This window comes from Schistocerca cancellata, chromosome 3 (genome assembly GCF_023864275.1).
Source record: "Schistocerca cancellata isolate TAMUIC-IGC-003103 chromosome 3, iqSchCanc2.1, whole genome shotgun sequence".
NCBI lineage: Eukaryota > Metazoa > Arthropoda > Insecta > Orthoptera > Acrididae > Schistocerca > Schistocerca cancellata.
In genome coordinates this window covers 502,512,531-502,523,923 of record NC_064628.1, presented here as the reverse complement: position 1 = coordinate 502,523,923, position 11,393 = coordinate 502,512,531, and positions in this window count along the sequence as shown.

Here is an 11,393-nt window from a genome sequence, read left to right as displayed (position 1 = left end):
TTAGTGCAGTCGGTAAACAATGCTCTGAAAACGCGACACAGTTACGCGACGAGTTTAAATTAATGTCAGCAGAACTTTCGCGCACATTGGATGCAAAGGTAGACGCGAAATTTGAACAACAGAACAGCCAAATTGACGAACGCTTTAATCACCACCTACAAAACAGTGAAACGCGTTACCGTAAATTTATATAGGGACAGAATAAAGTAAAGCGACAAGTGATGGAAACAATTACCGCACAGAGACAGGAAGATAAACGCAAATTGTTTACGAAAGCAAAAACATACGTAGACAACAATATTGCTACAGTATCAGACGAAATTAATACTATCAAACAGTTGAACACCGAATTGCGTGATGAAATTTCCGATCTTAAATCAAAAACAGATACACACATAGTAGACTTTCAGACAGTGACAGACAGACTCGAACAATTAGAACTAATACAGGATTCCAATGTCATCAAAGCAGACGTTAAAAAGTTGAACGAAACCACACGTAAAATACAAAAACAAATTAATGCTTGTGACACTAAAAACGATGATCAGGTAAAAATACTGACTGAAAAATATGATAAATTGGCCAGTCGTATTGACGTTATTGAAAGCAATAATGACAGCAAATCAGACGATACTTCACCGAATTCCAAAATTTACAGCAGACAATCAGTGAGATAGGTTCGTCCAATAATACATTACGTAGAAAATTGTCAACTCTACAGCAAGAGGTAACAGAGATGAAAAATGTTTCAGCCTTTAACACATCACAGCAGACGCCACTTTGCGAACATTTGTCAGACTCACACAGCCAGTATAATTTAGGTAATTTACAGAGAGTACGTGAGTTAGATTCCGAACAGTCACAGGCAAATAGATTCTCATACAATCCTGAACCTGTTCAGACATACAGAGACGATAATTTTGATTACAAGTATTTTCTATCCGTGAGAAAATTTAAAGTATTTAAAAATGATAGAACAGAAATTCACCCATTGGATTGGATACAGCAATTTAGCTTTGCTTTTCCACCGACTTGGCCTGTAACACACAAACTTGAATTTATTTGCAGTTTTTTGGAAGGCGAACCGGCAACTCGTATGAGACCGATCGCGAGACAATGCTATTCGGTAGAAGAATTTCAGAATGCTTTTCTGTCAGCGTATTGGTCGAAGACGACACAGCGCGGAATCAAGGATCAATTAATTAGTTTACCGAATTATGAGAACTCAAATTTTTCCACCGTCACGCAATTTTTTGAACACATGGTCCAACAAAACCAGTACTTAAGTGAACCATACAGTGAATCTGCACTTATTCAATTATGTATTTCTAAATTACCACGATCATTAAGAGTGTCACTTTTAACGGGTCAGCAGAAAGAAAATATTTCGGCATTCAGAGATCTGTTACAGCTTTTGGAAGTGCAGCAATCGGATTATTCCTTCATAAACAAAAATTTTTCACATAATGACCAAGGTCAGCAAGGATACAGTAATTACGATCAGTCACACTATTTCAATAGCAAAGCTAATAGACGCTTCAGGAACGACAACTACCAGAATTTTAATAACAGACAAAATTTTAATTATCAGAATCGTCAAAATTATCAGCAACCACATTTTGGTAACAATAGAGGTTTTTCACAACAACAGCATGAAAGCCAGCCGGTTAGCATACCTAACCAACAATGCAGTGTGCAAGGTCAACCAAGCTTTTATGTTTCGCCGCCTACACGTATAGCGTCAGCTCCAACAAATAGTAACGCACAGCAACAAGGGAATCAGTACGTACAGAAAACACACCATTTCAATTCCTATCACAATGCACCGTATAGAAATGATTATCATGACAGACGTAAAAGTTATGGACACAATTTTCAGCGTACGTTTAATAACAGTCGGTCTTACCAGCAGCAAAATCATCCGCAACAACATATTATCATGAATGAACCAGACAGTAGGTATCATCCCGAACGTAATACCTCAGGAAGAAATAACAGAACAGTGCAAATAGTTGAAATGCCACAGCATCCTCCCGAAAATAATAGCACATCAGATAGAATTTGACTAGATACAGTACAAGTTGCATCTTCCAGTAACGGAAGCAATACTTTTGATACGCAGAATCATGTTCACGAAAATGTTATTACTTTTGACGACATCCGAGACACTCTTTTGCAGGAAAAACCAGCTACTCAAAAAACCATTTCACACCCTGTCATTGAAGTAAAAGTTGGATCATCGAAATTTTCAGCAGTAATAGATTCTGGATCTCCTATGTCAGTCATAAATGAGGAAACTTTCAACGAGTGTAACAAAGAGAATACTTATCCTACGTTACCATTAGGCAAAAACAAAAGTAAAAGGAGCAGTATCTGGTAAAGGAGTAGATGTTAAATTACAGACACATTTATCATTTTGTATTGCAGGTCATACATTTCACTCAAATTTTTGGATTGTTCCCTTATTGACGACAGACGTTATTTTAGGTACAAATTTTCTGGTACAACACGACGCAATTATTGACTTTCAAAATTCCTATTTAATGTTAAAGGATGAAAATGTACAACTGGCTTTAGAATTTCAGCACTCTTTATCTGCAGAAGAACAAACAATTAATCGTACAGAGGTCATTTCCACATCGCGTAACATAGACTGTCATTCCACATTGTTCACAGATACGTACGTACACAACTATAATACTCCAGACGAAGCCAACTATGACGTTATACAGATGATTTCTGATAAAGTTAAACAGAGCAGTGCAAATACAGACGACGAACGCACACAACTACGCGAAATTCTTTTACAGCAAGCTTCAGTTTTTGACAACGTGCCTGGTACTATGTCCGGTTTTATGTATGAATTTCAAGTTAAACAGCACGACACATTTAAAGCCAAGCATTATCCCATTCCGTATATTCACAGAGAACAAGTTAAGAAAGAATTGCAAGCTATGCTTGACCAAGGAATTATTGTACCGGCGGTTAGTCCATACATAAACCCACTCCATATTGTTAAGAAAAAGGATGGTTCACTTCGCCTCGTACTTGATTCGCGTCACATCAATGACATTATTATTAATGAAACGGATCGCCCACAGACACTAGAAGAATTTCTACAGAAATTTCATGGTACTACTATTTATTCCACATTAGATTTGAAATCGGGATTTTGGCAAGTTCAACTCCATCCGAACTGCAGAAAGTACATGGTTTTTCTCTGTTTTGGTGACTGTTATCAATTTTGTAAATTACCGTTCGGTTTAACTATTTCTTCAGCAGTATTTATTCGCGGTTTGGATACAATACTTCCGACAGAACTTAAAGACAGAATCACAACGTATGTAGACGACATTCTTATTGCATAAGCTAACTGGTCTGAACACAATCTGATTCTTGAACAACTGTTGCAAACTTTTCGTGCACAAGGACTCACAGTTAATCTCAGTAAATCGCACTTTGGTAAAACTTCTATAAAATTTCTTGGACATGTAATTTCAGCAGAAGGCATTGCACCTGACCCGGAAAAACTTCAAGCTTTACGTGACATTACTGTTCCTACGACGAAGAAACAACTACGCAGTTTTTTTGGGTTTAATTAACTTTTTTCGTAAATTTATTCATTACTCTGCTTTAGACACCCCTAGATTATGTCAATTGACAGGTAAAAACACTATTTGGTCCTGGGATAAGCAAGCACATTCTGAATTTATGAACCTGAAACATGCTTTGTTGAATGCACCACTTTTATCACATCCAGATCTTACTAGAAATTTTTCTATTGCCACCGACAGTTCTAACACCGCTTTAGGCATACATATTTTTCAGGAAATTGAAGAAGATGGCACTACAGTAATTAAAAACATAGCCTTTGCGAGTCGCATTCTGTCACCTGCTGAACGTAATTATTCTGTTACAGAACTTGTAACAATATGTGTTGTATGGACATTTACGAGATTTCGGCATTTTCTTTATGGAAGACATACGACCGTTTACACAGATCATAGAGCGATACAGTTTTTACTTTCGGCTAAATTTACACACGACAGATTGAGCACATTGAAACTTTATTTACAAGAATTTAATTTTACAATTGTTCACATTCCCGGTACACAAAATATTGTAGCAGACGCACTATCCCGTTCTCTCAGCAACAATCAGCAAGACATCGCAACCAACTTCTGCAAAGCAAATTTCAGCGTCATGTACATTCAACAAGTTGCATTTGAAAATTTCATTTCGTCGTCATTACAGGACATAGCACAAGAGCAGAGTAAAGACAACGTGTGGAAAGAAATTAAACACCTTTGGCAAGATAGGAATAATGTTACCATTAGAAACCATTACACTGTACGCAATAATATTCTGTTTCGCCGCTTTCACCCTGACAGCAACAATTGGTTATTATGCATTCCCGACGAACTTGTTAACAAATTAATCTGGTATAATCATTTAAGTTACGCACATTACGGAGCCAGAAAATGTTTTCTTATACTGAGACAGAACTGTTATTTTACCAACATGGAGAAACGTATTCGACGAGTTTTAGCGTCATGCAAAATCCGCCAGAAAGCTAAGTCAGATACGACTTCACATATTCCTCCATTACATCCCATTGTACCTGTTAAATTGAGACCATGGCCGCTGTAGACATTTTTGGTCCGATTCCCAGAACTAGTAGAGGTTTTTGCTACATCTTTGTCGCTGTTGAACTCACTTCAAAATTTGTTACCTTCACTCCGTTACGCAAAGCTACTGCTAAAACTGTTTCGAAAGCATTTGTAAAACATTTTCTATTTCATGTAGGGCATGTATTGAAAGTAATTTCCGACAATGGACCACAGTTTCGATCTGCTATATGGACACGTATGTTACGAGCTAGAAACATTTCTCCGATCTATGTATCCAGGTACCAAGCTTCTTCGAATCCTTGTGAACGATTAATGAAAGAAATTGGTAAACTGTGTAGAATATACTGCCATAAAAGACATATTGATTGGGACACACACATACTCTCATTCCAGGATGTAATTAATTCCATACCAAATGAATCTACTATGCTCTCTCCGTCTATTATACTGAAAAATGTTGAACCACCTAACAAAATTAAAGAATTAGTAACCTTTCCTACATCTCGTCGACTACGACACCATGAAATAATTGACATTGCGCTGCACAACATCAAACGTGCCGCAGAGCGCCGGAGAAGACAGCAAAAACAGGTTTGTACACGCCGCGACTTTCACATTGGACAGAAGATATTAGTACGTACACACTATTTATCCAACAGAGGAAAGAGTAGATGCAGTAAATTTGAGCTTCTATACGCAGGTCCATATCGAATTCGCAGCATTCCTCACCCCAATGTAGTACACGTCGAAACTTTGAGAACCAGAAAAAGCAAGGGCAATCACCATGTCTCCAACATCAAGCCCTTTATTGAATGAACATACTTTATGATTTATCACACGGTAATGCCATTTCCTAATTTTTTTTATGACCACTTATGCAATTATATTCACATGAACACTTACTGAAGATTGTCATATTTTTTCTTGGCAAGTGCCCGGCAAGGTAATGTTAGCAGGTCGCTTTTCTTGTCGTTACACATCAGACCGTCCACATTTTTCCAGATAAACTTACATATTTTATGAACAATTGTTTTCCTGTTTTGTTTGTATGCACTATGAGATATTTAAGATATAACAAACACCAGTTGACTTTAACATTTTGCCTTATGATATCTCAACATCGTGACTACTTTACTTTTTTTTTGCTGCTACATTGTGATACTCTGTGTACATTTTTGCATCTAAACACTGTCTATGTTTTTGACATATTACGTTTTCTGTCATGCTATGCTGTATGCTTAATTATATCACTAGAAACCAGTTTTTATTTAATGGGTATATGATTTAAATGCAAGACATTAATCATTGTTCATCATTTTCAGAAAGAAATAACGTGTAAAAGAAATAAATTATGGGAATTTCACCTTCGCAGTGCACGAAAGAAGGTGCAATACCTCGTCACGAAGAGTAAATGGATCAGAATTAACAAGCATTAACGAGAACATACTATACACATCGTATGATAGCAGTCTTAACTAATTTTTTCTTTCAGAATACGAGGCGATTGATGCAGGCTGTCAGACAGAACTACACATCTTAGTTTTAGTGATGAAATATGCTAGAAATAAGGAATAGTTGTATAATGAATAATGAAGTGACTTTTTTGCAGATGATAATGAATGGTGATGAATAGTGATGAAGAGTATGCTACTATGGATAATGAAGATTTTCTTTACAGATGATGATAATAATGGAGTTATGATGATATGGATAATGAAGTTTTTCTTTGCAGATGAAAATAATGATGAAGTTTATATATTTACTGTTAGTTAAGAAATCTATGTAGTTATTTAAGTATTTGTTGCAGTTCGTTTTGACAGTATGTCTTATGTCGCATGGTATGATGACTGAAGGTTTTGGAAAGGACAGCTAGAGAACATATATATTTAATACACATTTCACTACCTGTTAATTCGAAGTTCACTACTTTTCAGCATAATATGCATTTCTTCTTTCAGTTTAATAATCCATTTTGTATTTTTTGCAGGAGAAATTATTCATGAAATTAATGTAATATAAGCAGTTGATCATTAAACCTGCGTCAATCATGAATGTGATTACATATACTCTATTTGTTTCATAACCTTGCTACAGCTGACTCATGACGAATGACGTTACACATCTTCATTTGCAGCAATAAGTCAAATGCAAATATTGTTATGCCCCAGTAATTAATTGTCGATCCCAACGCAATGCATTGCTAGCACAAAAAAAATGTATTACCTGTCCCAAATAATGCTACCAGTTTAAGAGAGTTCTGAGTAATTTTTCTAGTCACAGACGTTGAATAATAGTTACAGTATGTTACATTTTCAATATGTCCTATGTCACTGGAATGATCAGTTCTGAGTAATACTGAATGATGTTTTCTAGTCACAGACGTTGAATAATAGTTACAGTATGTTACATTTTCAATATGTCCTATGTCACTGGAATGATCAGTTCTGAGTAATAGTGAATGATATTTTGTAATAATGCATACATGCTATGCCAATAATTTCTGTAAATAATATTTTTTTATACTCTATAAATGCTATGCAAATAATTGACTCTCATTTTGAATGATAACTTCTGAATAATACTGAATAAGGTTTTATAAAAATATAAGAATACTTTGTAACTGGCCAATGAGTGCCAATAATTATTTTAAATATGTTGTATGTCACTTGAATGATGAAAAGTGTTTTGTACTATTCAATACTTGCTATATGTTTTGTAACTGGCCAATGAGTACCAATGATTACTATAACTAAGTGAATTATGTTAATACTGTGCCATTCCTTAGCTCCTGTTTTGAATGATGACTTCTGATGGTTTGTAACTGGCCAGTGAGTGCCAATGTTCACTGTAATCAGATGATTTATGAACATTATTCTGTAATACTTCATACATGGTACAGAAATGTTCAGTAACTGGGCGATGAGTGCCACCAATTACTCAAATCAGTTGTTAGACTAGTGTAATTCTCAATGAAGACTAGTATGTGACTTAATGTCCTTCACCTTCTGACCTAATTACCAGAAATTACTGCAATATCCGTTTGTCCTGTCTATCCTCATGATTATGGAGCACTATATTTGGTTTTTGCACTAATTCTACGTTGGTGTACCTTACAAGAACGTGGTGTTGACACGACATGCTGTCCACCATCTTGAGCGATGGAGATGTTATTATGGTCCCACTGTTTGGTGTACCTAATGTACTACCAAAATGATAACATGGAATATTACTACGACATTTCAGTGTCTTGGCTACACTGATTAATACTTCAAGGGAAAGAACTTCAGATTGTCTCACTTGGTGTTGTGCTTCTTTAGAAAGATATGGACTTTCAGTGCAGCTGCGTGCAACCTAAAGTGCTACAACCATGATGCAATCTTTCCCTTTCCTATCCTAGTTATTGTAAAATAGTAAAAAAAGTATATACAGTGCGTGTGCACTTTTGTCATTTTGTTAACATGATTTGTATTCATTGCATATACATTTTGTGATTTGCTGATATGTTCTGAACTACAGTGCGTGTGCACTTTTGTCATTTGGTAATATGATTTGTACGCATTGCCTATACATTTGTGTTTTCCTGATATGTTCAGTACTACAGTGCGTGTGCACTTTATGTCATTTGTTAATATGATTTGTACTCATTGTGTATACATTTTGTCTTTGCTTGATATGTTCTGTACTCAGTGCATGTGCACTATATTTCATTTCATGTTCTGCACTTATATATATGTATATATTCTGTGATATTAAACTTAGTTAATTAAGAAAAATTTGTTGCTCATGGCAAGTCCAATTGACTCACCATCGGTGCCAAATTTTTGCCCCCCCCCCATTGGAGGGTTATGTAAGACGTATGCGTTGCCGGCGATGGGCGAGGCATGGCAGAGTCTCTGACCAGAGAGCAGTATGTAGTTAGTTGTTGCTTGTCGCGAGTCGGCGTCAGTCCGTACTAGTAAGCAGTAGTCGACAGTAGTCTGCAGTAGTCTGCAGTAGTCGACAGGAGTCGGCGCGTGCCTGCGCGTGTCGGCAGTCTGCTCTGGTCGGGATTCTGGAGGATGAGTATTATTGTAGAAGGTAAAGAAGCAGCCTTGCGCATATCTAGTAATGTATATTAACTGTCATTAATTTCTTTTAAAAAATGCCCCCAATAATAATTTTTATAATATAAAGTATTTTTTTTAAAGAAAAGCATTCATTTCAATTTAAAGAAAATTTCCAATGCATGATCATTCCTTCCAAGAATCAGAAAATATATAGGCCAGCATTGCACGAAGCTGTGCCAAAAATTTTTTTACGTAAGAGCAGATATATTCGCAGTTTTTATTGAGGTAAGAATTTTTCCTTTTTTTATTCAGAATACAGGGCCGAGGCGCAGCGCTGCTGTCGTCATAAAATTTACCAGGATACTAATTTTTTTTATCATTTTGATGTTTAGGAATTTTTCTGTTTCTAACTTAACATTAAAAGAGAAAAGAATTTTCTGGGTACATTAAATGTGAATGCATTTCTGCACAGAGATTATAAATGGAAGCCAGTTTTGTTCAGAGGTTACAATAATTTTAAAAAAATCATTTAATTATTATTTTTGTGGGAGTTTACACATGGTTCATATTTAAATAATAATATTTCCCTTGGTTCATTTAAATTATTCTGTGGGGAGGTTACAACAGTAGTTTGTGTATTGTGATGTTTAGTTTGCTAATATTTCATCTGTTGTTCTGTTTTTGTTTGGTTTAGTCCCAGTTACAATCCTCTTTTCTAAAGGGCGATCAAAAAGTTTCCGTTTGAAGGCGTCGCTGCAGCGCGTATACGATGTAGCGCGACACCGATGCGAGTATATAAGCAGCGACATGTAAGCTAGCTGTTATTGCATTCGTGCCTTTCCGTGCGTGCAGGAAATGCGGAAAGGTCAACTACGCCGATGTTATTACCAAAGGCGTCCAAACAGAGCCAACGTGCTGTTATTTTTTTCTTGGTTGCCGAAGGACAAACCCCGGTAGACATTCATCGGAGAATGAAGAATGTATAGGGGTCATACAATGTAGGCTTTCACGGCCGGTGTTGTCTTCAGTTAAAACTTGGGTACTGAGAGGTCGTGGTCGATGTATAAAATTTCCACCTGACTCTATAAATGTGAGAGTACCAGCAGCCTCAGTGGCAGTAGCCGGACGACCTCAGAAGATGTCTCCCGCAGATGGAGACGAAACGTCAGGTGGAAATTTTATACATCGACCACGGCCTCTCAGCCCGGAAGTTTTAACTGAAGAATGTATATGGGGCTGCATGTATGTCGATAACTACCATAGGAGAATGGTGTGCCAAGTACCGTGCTGACCCCAATTCGTCACAAGACGCCGCTCGATGTGGGAGTTCAGCCTCGTTTCAACTCATGAGGACGACACTCGAGTACCCGCCCTATTGTCCTGATCTCTCCTCTCCCCATGCGATTATCACTCCATCAGACCCTTAAAAAAAGGCCTTGGAAGGTCGAAGATTGTTGCCGGACGAGGATGTGCACCTGGGCACGGTGTTTTACCAAACGGGTATCTTCAACCGGATGCGTCGGTGGGATTATAGATCAAATGCTCTCGGCGATTTTGCCTAGTAGCGAACCGCTTCTGGACTGTACGGTCTGCGAACGGACACTTTCTAATCACCCTTTACTTTTGTTTGATACTAATTTTATCGGCTTTGTCTTTCTGTATTTTACATCTCTTTCCACGTATCTTCATCCCTATTACGGTCGGAGGAAGGCAATGGCAAACCACCTCCGCTAGGACCTTGCCTAGTAGACCGGTGCGGTTCTCCTGCATCGTCCCCTACGCTCCTCGGAGTATGAGACCTCATCATCATCACCATGTATATTTTTATCATGAGGTTATGATGGTGTTTTTCCTGAACTATTCTGAAATGCCTTCTTCAGAGGTTAAACTCAGTAATTGTAGAGGTGTAGGAGTTACGTTGGGTCGTTGCTAGTATTTCATCTTTTTGTTCGCGTCCATCTACACTGAAGCGCCAGAGAAACTGGTATAGGCATGAGTATTCAATACAGAGATATGTAAACAGGCAGAATACGGCGCTGCGGTCGGGAACGCCTATTTAAGACAAAAAATGGTGCAATTGTTAGATCAGTTACTACTCCTACAATGGCAGGTTATCAAGATTTAAACGAGTTTCAACATAGTGTTGTAGTTGGTGCACGAGCCATGGGACACAGCATTTCCGAGGTAGCGGAGAAATGGGGATTTTCCTGTACGAACATTTCACGAATGTACCGTGAATATAAGGAATCCGGTGAAACATCAAATCTCTGACATCGCTGCAGCCGGAAAAAGATCCTGAAAGAACGGGACCAACGACGATTGAAGAAAATCGTTCAGCGTGACAGAAGTGCAACCCTTCAGCAAATTGCTGCAGATTTCAATGCTGCGCCATCAACAACTGTCAGCGTGCGAACCATTCACAGAAAATTCATCGATCTAGGTTTTCGGAGCAGAAGGCCCACACGTTCATCCTTGATGATTGCACGACACAAAGCTTTATGCGTCGCCGGGGCCCGTCAACACCGACATTGGATTGTTGATGACTGGAAACATGTTGCCTGATCGGACGAGTCTCGTTTCAAATTGTATCGAACGGATGGACGTTTACGGGTCTGGAGACATCCTCATGAATCCATGGACCCTGCATGCCAGCAGGGGACTGTTCAAGCTGGTGGAGGCCCTGTAATGGTGTGGGGCGTGTGCAGTTGGAGTGATA